The sequence below is a fragment of the Bombina bombina genome, chromosome 6, assembly GCF_027579735.1.
Source record: "Bombina bombina isolate aBomBom1 chromosome 6, aBomBom1.pri, whole genome shotgun sequence".
NCBI classification, from domain to species: Eukaryota; Metazoa; Chordata; class Amphibia; order Anura; family Bombinatoridae; genus Bombina; species Bombina bombina.
The window spans coordinates 492,357,338-492,374,698 of NC_069504.1; the positions used below are offsets into that span (position 1 = coordinate 492,357,338).

Sequence of the window (17,361 nt, forward strand, 5' to 3'; positions counted from 1 at the left end):
TGTTTTTTTTCTCACTTAATATTAGGCACATTTTTTTTTTTTTTTTTACAAAGGTGATAACTGAAAAGGTTATCCCTCTGAATGCAAACTAGCTCTAGCATACAGAAATGCTTACTGCAATTATTTATTTTGTTTATGTTTGGATCAGGGCATTGTTTTTTTGCAAGTTTTTTTTTGTCAGACACTTGGAAATAACTGTTTGTCCAACGTTAAAATAAGTACATAAATTACGTGGCTTAATCATTTATAAAATAGTTTCCCTTAACACACTGACAAACATATATATATATATATATATATATATATATATATATATAATTTAGCTCAACCGTGTCTATAGAATCGTAGATATTACCTAAAAAGCCAGGCTGCTGTTTAAAAAAACAAGCTGTAATTTGATGATGTTACCAGGGATGAAGGCTTAGTTAGTTATGGTTGTGCCATATCTTTCTACAGCCATGCTTTTATTTAGGAAGGAAAGCGACTGCATTTGGATCTGCCCTTCCCTCCACCTCCTGTGTTCTCACATCCACCCCATCTCCTCCTCCTTTAGGGGCAGGCCTAAAACTAGGAGTCTTGAAAATAGGGGGAGTGTATTTACCCTGGACTCCCTCATTTTGTGTGGTCGTAGATGTATTTCTGTAAGGTATGTAATACTTGTTTAGTTTAAATGTAATTACCTAAATATATCTGACAGTTCAATTGTGTGTACGGTTGATATCTAGAAGAAAAATATGGATCAAGTCATCAGATCTTTTATTTAGACTAGGGGGCGGGCGTTTTGTTAAATGCAGAGAAGAAAAGGGGTCTATGGATTTTTTCTTAATGCACTGGCCCCCTTTAACCCTTTCTGTACACGCCACATCACACTACTTATAGACTGGGTAAACGTATTTTTAATAACTTTGAAAAAAAAACATATGGATTGTGAATTAGTGGCACGGTACTTTGAGTTCTTCCTAATGTAAACTATCCTTTTATGTTCACGATTTTTAAGAGAGCGAGTACCCTTAACCCATTGACTACCTAAGGTGGCGTTGCAGCCCTTATTGTCTGTCAAACAGTATTTCTCTAATAGTGGAAGTTAGGGTGATGCCCCTTGTTTTTTTTTATGGGGAACACCATTTATAATCCGCCTGCCCATAGCATTTGCTCGGGGCTAGATTTTAAGATCGCCATGTGTTCTGTAACGGGAATGGAATCTTTGTGTAACGAGGCTTCTATAACAATGTACTTTAAAGATTGCCCCAGCGATCTACAGCTAGCAGCCTTAGCGATCTGTTTAGCTAGCAGCCTTGGTTGTTCACAGAGCGTGTGGATTCCCTTCCGTTGCCTCCGCCCCGTTTACCCTTGTTACTCCTCGTAGAAGCAGCTTTTAAAATCCTTCACTCGACCTGTGAGGCGACCTTTTTAAGCTTATGGAAAATTTACTTTAAAGAATGGCCCAGCTTGCATGGACTTGCTCTAGTTACTGCCCCTACAGATTTCATATGGATTTGGTCGGCATGGCAGGTCGTCTGTTTTCGCGCATGCCGAGCAGAGAAAAGTATGTGGGTTTAGCATCTCATACCTTTTTTTTTTCACCTTGGCTACAAGAATGGGATGCATGATATTACTTCGCAGGGAATTTCAGAGCTCTGGAACCTACCGAGTTAAACTTGCCTTTTTTATATATACAATTGTGTCATTTGTTTCTTGTTATGAAATACACAGCTGATATACAGTAGCAAAAGCTTGTGGGATAAAATGATTATTGCCTCATCGTAACAAGTGCCAAACTTGTGACATTACTGAAATGGTATCCTATATCTTTCGTCTATGTATTGTTACAATAAGTAGCAGTTTGTATTTAATAACATTATGTTGTCGCCGCTTCTGCTATTTCTAAATTGTATCTTTTAAAAGGAATATATAGTGGCTATTTACTCCCAATAACATGCTAAATAATTGTTGTTTGTCTGTTTTTTTCATAGCCGTCAAATATTATAGTATTATTTTCTCTGACGGTGAGATATAGAATTATGGTAGTTTTGTTTAACCCTGTTAAAGACAACTAAAAATCTGTTAGATATGCTGGTTTCACGGCCCGTTGATCCTTAGATAGCAGCTGTTTACAAGCAGACATGCATTGCGCTTCTAACGTAGTGCTACCACATTTTCAACGTTAAACTGCTGCGCTCTCAGCGCAACTCATTTTGAGATTATAGTCGCCTACGTGCCTGAGCTTCATCCCCTTCGATTCTACTCCTGTTGGTCAGCTATTGGCTGATCCATAACCGCGCCCACATTCATTGGCTCAAACTACAGTCATGCCCCTTTTATTGGCCTTAAAGCACGATACTAAGTTCTCTTCCGTATAGGGCGGGATTTATCTGGTTTATCTACAATGCTGTAGGAAAGGGAAGTTGATAAACGTAGGCAGCTGATTGGGTACTCAAGTGTAAAGACGGCCCCTTATATACACCCGGAAGTGCTGACCTGTAGCGACTACAGAAACAGGCGGACCTTAGAACAAAGAGGCTGCACTAATTAGTTGCTTCCTGTATAAGAAGTGAGCTGTTGCTTGGTAGGATTTGTAAATAGGTACATTTAAAGAGTGCGTGATGCGAAAAGATATCCACGAGAGACCAGTGGAAAGTGACATATACTTTGTCATGGATCCCATATGTGCACGGATGATTGAACAAAAAAAACACATATCTATCTGCTTGAATTTAACGGCTACACTATATACCAGTGTTTCTAAACATTTTGTAGCAAGTGCTCCTGCAGGGATATATTTTTACCAATGCACATTAACTGCTTTATGTGTATTCAAAGAAAGTAAAAATCAATTTGTAAATAACAAAAGCAATGTAAAGGTGATACCTTTTTTAAATAACTAATAGGGGATACAATTGCAAGCTTTCAGGGCACTGGGTTCTGTCAGTCTGTGATTTTTACTATTATTGATTTAAAACATTTAAATTAATAACACTAAGAGGCAATCATGCATTTCCTAGAATTTGATAAATCTGCTTTTGCATTAGCCTGAGAACCTCTATAGATAGGCTTACCATAATTTTTAGAGGTGAAACTGGGACCACCTGGTGCGGTGCCAGTGGGGGTGTGGTCAGGAGCGTGGTCAAGGGGGAGTGGCAATTACCGGTCCTTTTAAAGTAGTAGCTTTTATGTGTGTAATGTTTCGTGGATACTCTACCCTTCCTCAGTCAAACAAGTGAATCACACAGTTTAAATAGACCATAACACCACCCCCTAGTGAAAAAGGCACCATTACGTTGTCATGGCAAATAAATCATTAATCTAAATCTCAGATTCTAAATAATGCCAAACATCAAGCATAATTATCACTTTCACAATTTAATATCTGCAGTGTAATATGTGTTATATGTGTCTAATTAAGGAACAGAGCCAAATACTGATGAGGCATAAATACAATATTGAATGAAAGTAATAAATAAACACATAGCTGCTAAAGCTGTTTAAGAGGCTACTCTGTACCATAATGCAGGAAGATTATAGCCAAAATGCTATCCTGCACGAAGTAAAGCAAGATCCAGGCCAAAAATCCTGCCTGTCTGTACTTCCTAGTCATACCCATATGATTCCCCTAAAGGTGTATTACCGGTGATGTCACCAGGGGTCGAGGGTGGGGGGTGTTAAATTCTTAGAAAAATAAACCAAGTAGTACTACAAAATTAAAAAACCCTATGCTGCTCACTCAGCCGGTATTACTAAATGTAAACTTTGAAGGACACGGATGTTAAGCTAAGCAGGGCTGTGTACCAGCATCCAACTATGCTGGAGAGCCAAAGTCCAGTCATTTTGAATAATGTGTCCGGGTTTCAGGTGGTCTGAAACCCGGACACATGATTTGAAACCTGAAGGTGGCAACCCTACTGGGACAGAATGAACAACTGGGTGGGACACTGGGACAGCGCCTCCAAACCGGGACAATCCCAGTAAAAGTGGGACTTCTGGTAAGCCTATCTATAGATATCAGATTAAAAAAAGGTTTCAGAAAAATTAGAGAAGTGATATTATTCTACCTTTCTGCATCTAACTTTATTGCATAAACATTGAATCTGGCTCATTTTATTATGGCACACGGCTATAATACAGTTTACCTGCTAGATCTCATTGCACCAAACTTTTTTATATTGGTGTTGCAAGGAGTAATTTGATGCTGACATCTGTCTCAGTGATACAAATTCTGTTTCTTTTCACCTTATGCATCCATTGTTGATCTATATTAATTTATCTCAAAAGTGGTCCTCAAATGTCTGGAGCAGGCCTTATTGGAAGGATTTCTTTCCTAAGTACAGATGAGATATAACTAGGAAATGCTCACACTATGGCTTGTTTGGAAATGCTTGAAGGGTGAAATTAAGAACACAGAGAGAGGTATATGCAGCACAGTTTCTGAACTTAAACACTATGTTTGATAAGCATATTATTAAAGGGACAGTACACTGTGATTGTTTTTATATTAATGTATTTTTCATGACTTGTTATACCAACTGCAGAGTATACAATGTATAGGAATTTGCATTTTTAGGTTTATTTGTGTATATGAAGTAGCTGGTTTTGTGCTTTTAAACCACAGCCTATTACAATGGGTTGAGCTTCAGGTAATGTCATATCTCATTATGTTATCACTTTGTGTACACACACTTGCTTCCTTATCTTATATTTGTCTGGAAAACCAAAGCTTAATACATAGAGAGAACAATGGAACATTTATCATATTACTTAACTATCCTGCACCCCACTGGGAGTGTAATTTCTTCTGCTGGCTGTGTTTACTTAGGCTATTCAATAGCTGAGACTCCAGTATGAAAACTTTCAGTATATGTTGTGACAACAGAAGCTAATTCGGCTATTTCAAAGAATAGGGGCAAAGGAGCTACTTGTAAACAATTTTAGTACACTCCAGCAGGTAAAATGGATCATTGGGAACAATCTAAATGGGAAAACATTTTTGGGTTAACTGTCCCTTTAAGGTCATTCCCCAGCCTCTCTCTAGTTTTGTGTGCCACCATGCTGAAATCTAGTTTTCACTGCTTTCCAGTACTGCTGTATTTGCACATGTTTGAACTCTCCTTCTGATACATGCAGTGAAACCTAAGTTCCTAAATTAGGAAGGTGCATGAAATGAATTTTGTGTTTAATGTCTCTTCAATACTGTGCACACATGCTTATACTTACCTATAAGTAAAACTGCTTTATTTTGTCCATTGGAGTATGTTACCAAATATACAGTGGAAATAATCTAACACTGTGTTGCTTTATATGTACACAATTCTAGTTCTGCTACCACATATTACTGATTGGTATAATGTGTGTGAATGGATGTGCAGTATATGATCCTACTTATTGCACAAAGAATGTAAGCGCTAGAGAACATGACCCTCTATTCCGTCGGTCAGCCCATTCTTTTCATATTTATTTTTGTACCCCAGAGTAGCATTGTGTAATATTGGGTATAATAGCTTTTTGCTTTTACATGTAAACTTATCACTCATATTTGCATATTCTGCAGATATTGTGTGAAGGGAAATATTTTTAACAATATACATAACTTTAATTGATCTTGCCTTGTATAATCTTTTTTTGGTATGGTTCATGTTTGCCCATGAAAAGGTGAATAATTAAAAATCAGGAAAGTAATTTTCATGTATCTGTTTCTGTTCCCACTGATGCTGGAAGAACACACATTCAAGTGACACAAAACCCAAGTTTTTTTTTTATTTCTTTTTGCAATATTTAATTTTTTTAATCTAATTTGCTTTGTACTCTTGGTATCTATTGCTGAAAATCACACCTAGGTAGACGCATTTACTGCAGTGCACAACAGAGAGCTAGCTTCTGATTGGTGGCTGCACCATATGATTTCTTATTGGCGCACCAGATGTGTTCAGCTAACTTCTAGTAGTTTGTTGCTGCTCTTTCAAAAAACTTACTAAGAGAATGAAGCAAACGTGATAAGTAAATCGGAACGTTGTTTTAATATTGTATGCTCTTTCTCTCACTTGTGTTTCAAACTTGTCTTCAGGTCTCCCTAACAGGCCACATATTGAGGATATCTGAAATGGAGCACAGGTGAAATAATCAGCTGATTAGTAAACATGGTTATTTTACCTGCTCTCACCCAAGGTAACCCTGAAAACCTGGCCAGTTCGGGAGGCCTGATGACAGGTTTGAAAACAAGTGCTCTGAGTCATGAAATACATTTTGAACTCCTGTCTCTTTAACAAACATTTCTGTAAGATGTGCTCTCCTAAACATTACAACCCCCCCCCCCCCCCAAGAATAAATATTGAGAGGCTAAAGTTGTGATGCATTTTTGATGTTTTGCCAAATACAAATAAAGCTACAATTTTTTGTTTTCATGTTTCTGGGATTTATCCTCTTCAGAACAGTGACGGCTTGATCCCTGAAACCTGTGTTCCACCATATTTTTCCTTCTGTTTCAATTTAGTTTTAAACCGCTAACAACTTTTAGCATGAAACACATCTTACTGTAGTAGCAGCTGTTCTATACACATTAAAGTTTTTTTTTTTTTTCTTCTATTTGTTTAATGTCATGGCTTCTCAAGAGCACAATCTCTCTAAATTTCTGCTTGGCCTGAGTGATGCTCCTTTTGCTGAATTTTGGACTTTATTTTTTGACATATATCTCTATCACACGTGGGACTGGTAATGTATTAAAGGGACATGAAACACAATTTGTTTTTCTTTTGTGATTCAGATAGAAAACCTTACTTCTAATTTTTCATTGTACTTTTTTTTTTTTTTTATCCTTTGTTGAAAAGTATACCTAGGTAGGCTCAAACTACTGGTTGGTGGCTGCACGTATATGCCTTTTTGTCATTGGCTTTCAGCTAGCTCACAGTTCTGCATTACTGCTCCTTCAAAAAAGATACCAAGAGAATAAAGACAATTCAATAATAGAAGTAAATGTTAATGATTTAAAATGGTATGTTCTATCTGAATTATGAAAGAGAACAATGTAGGGTTTCATGTCCCTTTAACAGTATTATTTGTATGCCTTATCAAAGGGACATAATACTCATGCTAAATCACTTTAAAGAGATGCAGCATATTTTTAAAAAGCGGACAAGAAAATATCATCTGAGCATCTCTGTTAAAAATAAAACGCGAAGATTTTGATAACCTTAAAGGGACACTGAACCCAAATTTTTATTTCATGATTCAGAGCATGACATTTTAAGCAACTTTTTAATTTACTCATTATCAATTTTTCTTCGTTCTCTCTCTATCTTTATTTGAAAAAGGCATCTAAGCTTTTTTTGTTTCAGAATTGTGGACAGCACTTTTTTATTGGTGGATGAATTTATCCACTAATCAGCAAGAACAACCCAGGTTGTTCACCAAAAATGGTCTGGCATCTAAAATTACATTTTTGCGTTTCAAATAAAGATACCAAGAGAATGAAGAAAATTTGATTATAGGAGTAAATTAGAAAGTTGCTTAAAATGTCATGCTCTATCTGAATCACAAAAGAAAAAAAATCTGGGTTCAGTGTCCCTTTAATTTCTTCAGCTCACCAGAATAAGTGGTATGTAAAAAGTTAAACTTCAGCTGCTGTAAAGCTGCAAGTGGGGGGGGGAGGAGAGTAGCCAATCAGCTTTAGCAGTGCTGAAGTAATGCTTTGCATTTGCTGTGATCTCATGAGATTTCATAGAACTTACTTAAACTGAATAGGAAAATAACATGACTGTGCCTGCATATGACAGATACTCCAGCATCCCAGGACAGTAGATACATAGGAAATTTGAGGTAAAATCCTTCTTTTTTTTTTTTACATAGAGATGTTCAGGTGATATTTTCTATTCAGCTTTTTACAGATATTATGCATCATTTTCATGTTTTTCAACATTTGGGTATCGTGTCCTTTTAAGCAAGCAAAATACAACTGAATGTGAAGTCAGATACTGTTTCTTCATAGTCCTTGTTGGTTCTAGCAAGTCTTCAGAATGTTTCTCTATGGCTCTTTTTTTTTTTTTTTTATATAAACTGAAAAAAACATTTTCCAGCCCCCCCCCCTCCATCAATATAAGGGTTAAAAAGACGAGCCCATTTGAACCGCTGTCTAATACAGTTCTTTGAAATAACTGACCTTAAAGGTACACTAAACCCAATTTTTTTTTCTTTGTGATTCAGATAGAGCATGACATTTTAAGCAACTTTCTAATTTACTCCTATTATCAAAATTTCTTCATTATCTTGGTATCTTTATTTGAAATGCAAGAATGGAAGTTTTGTTGCTGGACCATTTTGGTGAACAACCTGGGTTGTTCTTGCCGATTGGTGGATAAATTAATCTACCAATACAAAAAGTGCTGTCCAGAGTTCTTAACTAATAAAAAAAGCTTAGATGCCCTTTTCAAATAAAGATAGCAAGAGAACGAAGAGAAATTGACAATAGGAGTAAATTAGAAAGTTGCTTAAAATTGCATGCTCTATCTGAATCACGAAAGGAAAAAAATTGGGTTCAGCCTCCCTTTAAATTCTAGATTAACCCTATATAATATCTGATAGAGGGTGTGTTCATGTGAGGGGTGTCCTTCAATATCCCTGTTGTAGAAGAATTCTTGATTGTTGCGGTTTGGAATGTCGTCTAATATGGTCTGCCACATGGATTTCTCCAGGTTACTGTAACCTTACTATTTAGCGTTAGTTCAGAAAGGAAAGCTGTTTCCAAGTGGAATGTCTCCAACAATAACTGTGCTGCTTGTCTGCTTACGTCTTTCCTTGTCCCTAGCTGAACCATTAACTGTGATTCCGTTCTTTTCGTATTTTAATTCTCTATACTGTGCCGCAAATGCTCGCCTATGTGCCTAGACATCGGTGTCTCCCTTTTCCCGCAGCGCCCGTCTATCTGCTTTGTCAGCCTCGCATCCATCAACCTGCTGTGCCTCTACCCATGTAAACACAGCTCTGAGGGGAGTCCCTGTGGGGCGGAGGGCGTGTCTTTTGTGGCGTTCTACTTTAGACATTCTCCGCCCATCTGCAGTTTCCCCTATCAACACGAGGGAGGCGCGGCTTTCTGTAGATTGACACTTAAAATAGGCGTGGCTTTCTGCATTTCATTCCATTGACTGCCATTTTCCGCTCGCGCCTGCCCGCGAGACATTGATGGGCGTGAAGCCTATGTATGTTTCCGCCCATGTACACGCCTACTATTCCTTAAATGCTTGGTCTGATTGGTTATATGGATGATGGGCGCCTACTTGTATCCAATTGAATGTCGCGTTTGGTGGCGCCCTACGCGGGGTGGCGGAGGCGGGATTTCCCGATGACAGAGGAGCTAGCGGTCGGTTACCGGAGACCTAAACCGGGAAAGGATTCTAGAGGCAAGGTACGGAAGCAAAGCGAACGAAACGATGCAATGGTGAGAATAGCTGTATGTTGGGGCTACAATAACCAGGAAAGAGACAATGGAAGAAACTGAGAGAAGAGGGGAAATAGGTGATAAAGTTTAGAGAGTGCGCGCCTTGAGGATAGATTGTTGGGGCGCAGCGCCTATGTGACAAGAGAGCAGATGATTTTGTAGCGGGTGAGATGGCTTTAGCGGGAACCAAAGGAAGGTAAGGAGCTAATGCAGTGGGAGGAGTTAGTGTTATGTGGGCGGTACACATGGGCGGAGAACACATAGGAGGCGGTAACGGCGAGTATGACCTCATGAAATGGAAGAAGTTAATGCAGTGGGAGGGGTCAATGTGAACAACTAATGCAGTGTAGCGAGTTTAAGGGGCGGGACCAACAGTGGGGAAGTGCTGTTGCGGTGAGGGCACTTGGTATGGGCTTAGACTAGAAGTGTTAGTGGGAGTATCTGACTGCATAGAAAACGAGTTAAGGGAGGAGTCCTCAGAGGAAAACCTGACAGGAAGGCGACAATGTGAATTTAAGGAGATTTGACCATGCTGGGGAGAAGGTAGTTGACTTGCTAGGGAGTGCAAATAGACGGTGGTTGTTGGAGGATTTAATAGTTGTGTCGATTGCACAACATTTTGTATGTAAATACATTTCACTTAATGATGGTTTAAATCCACTTGTGTGTATGGTTATGTATACATAGAGGTAATATATTTATTTTTTATTATTTATTTGAATATCGCCTCCAAAAGTCTGTGGCGCTGGGTACGGAGAGAGGGATATACAGTGACAAAGATTTTGGGTAGGGTGAAAAGCAGAGTAAAGATGTTAAGCCTCTCTGAATTGCATACCTCCCAACATTTCAAAAGAGGGATAGAGCCCCCGTGACAAAACTGTGATATGTGGTGGTCAGGAGCAGGGATGGGGCTTAAAAAAATAAATCATAAGACCAAATTAATATAAAGTCATATCTTTTAATACTCTTAGGCAGCAAATGAAACACAAGCTCAAACCACTGGTATAGCTTTGTGAGCTCTGGATTTAATTAGCCTTTGCAGAGACGGTGCTAAATATTTTATCTTTTATTGGACATTTAACAATAAATTCTTTAAAACTACTCTCTACTTTCCCCATTAATATACTAGATTCTGGCCCTTTAAAGTCATCAAAAATGCACAGTAACACAAGCTATACATATACATGTGCGCATACTAAATAGCATACACTTGCACACGCAGATACACACTACATAACTTATACATGCGCATGCTTACACACGCACATGCAGATACACACACTGCATAGCATACACTTATACATGCAGATTTACACACACTTATACAGTTAGATACATACACACACTACATAGTGTAGACTTATACATGCAGATACACACACTACGCAGTGTACACCTATACATGCAGATATATGTATGTGTATATATATATATGTATGTGTATGTGTGTATATATATATATATATATATATATATATATATATATATATATATATATATATATATATATATATATATATATATATATATATATATATATATATATATATCTGTAATTCATTGTATAGGGTCCTGGGTTTGGCAAGCACATTAGCTGGCAGTCTGAGGCTGCCACTGATTGTTACCCTGGTGTTGGCACTGCTCATAGTATAAAATTGAAGGCATGCTAGTACAGGTATACCTCACTTTACAGCGCTTTACTTTACAGTGCTTCGCTAATACAGCGCTTCGTGGAGCTGAAGTTCAACCTCCAAGGATTTTAAAACAGTGCTGTAATCATTGTGAGATTGCGAGAAAAGTGACTAACACCATTTTGTTATGCTTAGTTCACTCTGTTTACAGCATTACAGTGCAATCTGTGTCAGTGCTATAATTTGACAAAATTTACTACAGTAATTGTCACTATTTTACAGGTAGAGTTTTTATTGAATACTAAGAGTACTGTTCTGTGCTAGTGTTAAACTAAACGTAATATGTTAGTTCAAACATTTTTTAAGTTTTTAAACACTCTGGCAAGTAAAATTTACTTTAAAGTGGGTCTCCGGTCCCTAACATGCTGTATGAGCGGGGTATACCCGTATCATCACCAGGTATTAGACGTCATCACTACCAGAGGTTAGAGGCTATACAGCCGCCTTACTCCTGCTTAAAGGTACTTGAAACCCAAAAATTTTATTTCATGATTCAGATAGAGAATACAATTTTAAACAACTTTTTAATTTACTTATATTATCTAATCTGTTTCATTCTCTTTGTATCATCAACTTGCCTAGATAAACCTTTCAGCAAATAACATGAGAAGGAAGCAAATTTAAATAGAAGTAAATTGGAAAGTTGTTTAAAATTGTATTCTCTATCTGAATCATGAAAGAAAAATGCATGGGGCAATGCGGGACAGATGGCAAGCAACCAGGGACAGCGGGACAGACACCTAAATTCTGTACTGTCCCGCGAAAATCAGGAGAGTTGGGGGGTATGTTTATAAGTGTGGGTAAAGGTGTGGTTTAGTGTACCAAATCCCTGCAATGGGGAGTAGGGAAGTGGTATTTTTACAGTGGGAATTACTACAGAAAGTTAACGTGAGGGGGGGGGTGACACCATGGATAGGTTCCTAGCTGCGGTTGCGGCGCCTGGGGCAGGTATTGGAAGATATCGCTCTAATATCGTTCCTGGGTGCTGCAGCGCTCTGTTCCAATATTTGCAGGTAAAGTAATTAAAGTAGAGAAAATAGTGGTGAGACCAACTATAGAAGTGTATGCAAATTAGCACTCCTCACCATAAGTACCACAAATATCTGATGTGCTTCTAAATATGGAGCACTACAAGTAATAAAATAGACCTGTATAGGTGTGTGTGGACACTGAAACCAAATTTTTTCTTTCGTGATTCAGATAGAGCATGACATTTTAAGCAACTTTCTAATTTTCTCCTATTATCAAATTTTCTTCATTCTCTTGGTATTTTTATTTGAAATGCAAGAATGTAAGTTTAGATGCCGGCCCATTTTTGGTGAACAACCTGGGTTGTTCTTGCTGATTGGTGGATACATTCATCCACCAATAAAGAGTGCTGTCCAGAGTACTAAACCAAAAAAGCTTAGATGCCTTTTTCAAATAAAGATAGCAAGAGAACGAAGAAAAAATATTATAGGAGTAAATTAGAAAGTTGCTTAAAATTGCATGCTCTATCTGAATCACGGAAGAAAAAAATTGGGTTCAGTGTCCCTTTAATTATAGCAGGATAGGTCCCTATTAAATACGGACACTAGGCGGTTAAAAACAAACTTTAAGTACATTAAAAAATATAGGAAAAACAGATGGTCAGAAACAAGATATGTCACCTAAGAGGTCAAATTCAGCACAATTATCGTGAAAAGAGAGACTGATATATAAACACCACCACTGTTAATAGAAAGTCGAACTGTGGTGATCACAGGGTAAATAATGATCAAACTATTCCAAAATAGAATAGGACGAGGAATGTGTGATTGATCAGGGCTTCTAGGTTTTCCTTTATCTACAAAGTATACAAATGAAGTTGAATATAATAACCCAAGGTATCCCATATAGAGTGTTGAGATGGTAAATGACCAGTGTGATAATATTTTCAGAATAAAGCTGATACATAAAACAATAAAGGTGTATTCAGTCATGATTCCTTAAAGGGATCATACAGTAATAGCAAATGTACTATTCCACATGATTGTATGGATGTCAATGAGATGATTAAATCATTTCTCATGAGAGTATACAGCTTAAGGTGGATTCAAAAACTAGTAGCAAAATGTTTAACAATGTATGTTGCAAAGAAACAAAATGTTGAATGGCGAGTTACAATGTAAGATCGATCACTAAGGTATATGTATACAGAAAGTTTTATTAATCATCTCAGGTTCAAGTATATTCAAACCATATCAAAGTAGAATTGAATGTGAGTATGATGTCACTGATATCAGGTCAACTGGTGTTACGGGTCACAGTGTGCATGTACACTCCAATTGTAACTACTATAAAATGCCACATACAGTATCAATGTGGCAATGCTTTAATAAAGCAGTTACACTATAATATGTTTAGTGTAAAACAAACTGATCAATCGACGAAGTATATAATATAATATGTGTCCTAGTTACCGGATCATGTAGTTAGATAGTGGCAACTTAACTATTCAACAAAAGTTTAGTTAATGATACTAATTAGGCTAGATTGTTACTTTTAAATATCTGCAACATGAGGCTGTTAAATCATCCGACCGAGTATCTATGAGATATTGTGAAATACCCTGACTTTATTGAATCCGCAGATCTGCATTTTGGATAAGTAACGGGCAACAAAGTGTTAGTAGGTAAAACACTCTGATAAATGTACACAGTAAATCCTGAGCTCCGGTAAGGATATAAGTGTGTCTAACTTGAGAAATGGAGAATTTTTTTTCCCCCCAAGAGTGTGTTAGATTGAATGGTATTTTTGGTGGAAAAACACAAGAAAAACTCCAACATTCTGTACAAATAGGTCACGTTGGGTTGTTTTCTCTTTTCTTGCTAAGATTCTGTATGAAAATTAAATTTTCTGTTTGTTTTGTATTTTATTTGCTTACACCTGACCCTGCGTGGTATACAAAGGTGAAAATTCATTTCATTGTACTTTTTGTTGGAGATATAAATAAATAAATTTAACTTGACTTTGTACCAGTACTAATCAACGGAACAATACTGAGTTTTGTTAGTGGTGACTGGTATCAGGCTTATAGGGCTGTCTACAATCAACTTCAGTGAATAACAATAGAACAGTTAAACAGTACTGATGTATGTAAAAGTAAAGAGGTCTGTTTGTTATACACGCCAAGTGGTGATAATTGCTCTGATAAAAAATTGACCTGTAGTGGCCCAATATTGTCAAAAGGGGGAGGGGGCAGATTTCCTCTAAACCATGAGGTGTGCTCTAACTAATTTGTTTCTTGGACCATATTAAAAAGTGAGGATGCTAATATTCTTCCAACAAGCTCCCTGACATGTTTTGCGTGTAAAACACCTTGAGTTCCTTAATTTATGCGGTAGATCAGAGTGTGATTGGACGTGCATGCATCAATGTAATTGGCTCAGATGAATGACATAAACATGCTCTTATTGGTTAATGGTGAATAGTGGCGTCACTATCTAGATTGTAAGTTCCCACGGGACAGAGCCCTCAATTCCCCCTGTATTTGTTTGTTAAACTTTGGTGTTGTGTGTGTGTGTGTGTTTTTTTTTTTATGTATGTATCTATCTTTTATCTTTGTACCCATGGACAGGGCTGCGGAATCTGTTGGCACTGTATGTATATATAATCCCGGAGTGCCTGTGCTCAGCAATTTAGGGAAATGCTTGTTTAAAAGTGAAGATTTACAGAACAGCCGGCACTAGCTTCGGTTAAGAAGTCCAAAATTTAAAACACGTTAAAAGGAAAAGCTGCAACATGCAGCTGACCTCAAACGGCAAAAAGCAATGGTCTTAGTCTGACATGTTTCGGCCAGTGGCCTTAATCATAGACATAGTTAAAACAGTGTGTGCTAGTTAAAATACCTAGTGCTGTATCCTTATTGGCTGTATCCTTATTGGTTGACCACTAATTGTATAATTGAAGTCTGAATATACTTTGTCTATTAGTAAGTGTTGAGCTCTTTTATTACATGTCTGAATAGTGGGTTAAATCAAGTAACTGAGACAAAAGCAACGCCTATAAAAACATAGCTGGAAAAATAACTTGTTAAATTTCTAACATTTTCAGAAACAATAATCACAATGGTAATAATGATAATGATGATAATATTAAAGGAATGCCAGTGTAATAAATAAGCGTTTTGAAGAAACTAGTTATTGGATGTATACATACATGCTTGTTAGTAAAAAAATCTTTCACTTATTAATACTACTTTTTTGACGGGCTGTGACTTACTTAGCCTTTAATGTAACATGGGAATATGTGTTACATTAACTTAACGTATGTCCAGTTTCTGAACTACGGCTAACTTCATTATTGTAAGGCACAACCTGTCTTGTGTGGAAATATATGTGTACCCAAATAAAATACTACTGCTAACTCACTAAATTTAATGTTCACCTTTTATATGTGCATTTATTTGAAAAACTCAGTTCTCCTACATGCCTATCTTTTGTTTTATCTTTATAAAACACCAGCTGGTTTTAAAAGGGACACTGTAGCCAAAAAATTCATTTTGTGATTCAGATAGAGCATGCAATTTTAAGCAACTTTCTAATTTACTCCTATTATCAAATTGTCTTCATTTTCTTCTTATGTTTATTTGAAAAGCAAGAATGTAAGTTTAGATGCCGGCCCATTTTAGGTGAACAACCTGGGTTGTCCTTGCTGATTGGACAGCACCTTTAAACAAGTGCTGTCCATGGTTCTGAACCCACAATTTGCTGGCTTCTTAGCTGAGATGCCTACTTTTCAAATAAAGATTGCAAGAGAATGAAGAAAGATTGATAATAGAAGTAAATTAGAAGGTTGCTTACAATTACATGCTCTATCTATAAAACGCTTATTTATTACTGGCATTCCTTTAATATTATCATCATCATTATTACCATTGTGATTGTTTCTGAAAATGTTAGAAATTTTTCAAGTTATTTTTCCAGCTATGTTTTTCTAGGCGTTACTTTTGTCTCAATCATTTACTTGATTTAACCCACTATTCAGGCATGTAATAAAAGAGCTTGAGACTTACTAATAGACAAAGTATATTCAGACTTCAATTATACAATTAGTGGTCCGCTAATATGGATACAGCACTAGGTATTTTAACTAGCACACACTGTTTTAACTATGTCTATGATTAGAGCCACTGTCCGAAAATTGTCAGACTAAGACCATTGCTGTTTGATGTCCGCTGCATGTTACTGCTTTTCCTTTTAACGTGTCAAATTAATTTTGGACTTTTTAACCGAAGCTAGTGCCGACTGTGCGATTTCATTTTTTGCGTAATCTTAGGCCCTGTAGTTTCATAACTTTTGGGATGTTGTTCTGTGACAGATGGTTTGTTACTTTACCTATACGTAAGCCCTCCGTTTGCCGTCTTATTTTAATGGCTAGAGGTTTAATTGAAAGGCTAAAAGTGGGGACAAGAGTCATCCCTGTTGTGTTCCTCTGTATAATGCAAATGATAGAGGCCTCTCCATTGACCAACATAGAAGCAGATGTTGAATAATATAGTTTCTGCATCCCTTGTATAAAAAGATCCTGAATCCAAAACTGTTCTATGGTCTTGAACAGGTGATCCCAGAGTATTTTGTCAAATTAATTCTCGGCATCTACCAGTATGGCCCAAGCCGCCAGGATCTCTGTCCCTCCACTTCTCAATAATGAGTAAAAATAAATTTGTAATTTTCAATTTTTTTTTTTAATCTTTTTATTGAAGTTACAACAAATACAGTGAAACTTTGGTAGGGTACAATTAGGTGATTCCATACATTTTACACAGTAGACGGCTTAATGTAGGTTAGGTACATTATGTCTGCCAGACGTCTCTTGACGTCTAGCTTATACATAACAACCTCATTTACAATATTAAGAGATAAGAAAAATGTAAACAGTGTCAAGCATCCATTAGTCAACAGCACAGTTTTCAAACTTCATATGAACCTGATTGTACATTAGAGCAGTAGGAAGAGAAAGAAGGTTAAAGAGAAAGAAAGACAAAGAGAAAAAGGTAAAGACTAGAGAGTAAGAGGAGGGTAATGGGGGGAGGGGGGGGGGAGAAGCCAGCAGCAGGGCTAATCACACGTTCAGGTGGTAATCGGCGTGTGTCGCGGGGTGCATCCCATTTGGACCAAATATCCGCATGGAGGTCAATGAGCCCTCTGTTTAAGTATACCGCCTCCTCCATTGTTCTTATTGTAGAGAGTATCTCCAATACTTTCCCCAAATGGGGCGCGTTAGGTTGTT

At 37.2% G+C, this 17,361-nt stretch overlaps 1 protein-coding gene across 1 annotated transcript in view; it reads left to right on the plus strand.

Annotated features, from left to right (window-relative positions):
• Nucleotides 1–1,527: 1,527 nt before the first annotated feature.
• SIN3A (SIN3 transcription regulator family member A) overlaps nucleotides 1,528–17,361 on the plus strand; it is a gene marked incomplete at its 3' end in the record, with an annotated part of 448,744 nt that continues 432,910 nt past the window's right edge. Inside the window, 1 exon segment of the mRNA XM_053717346.1 lies at nucleotides 1,528–1,546.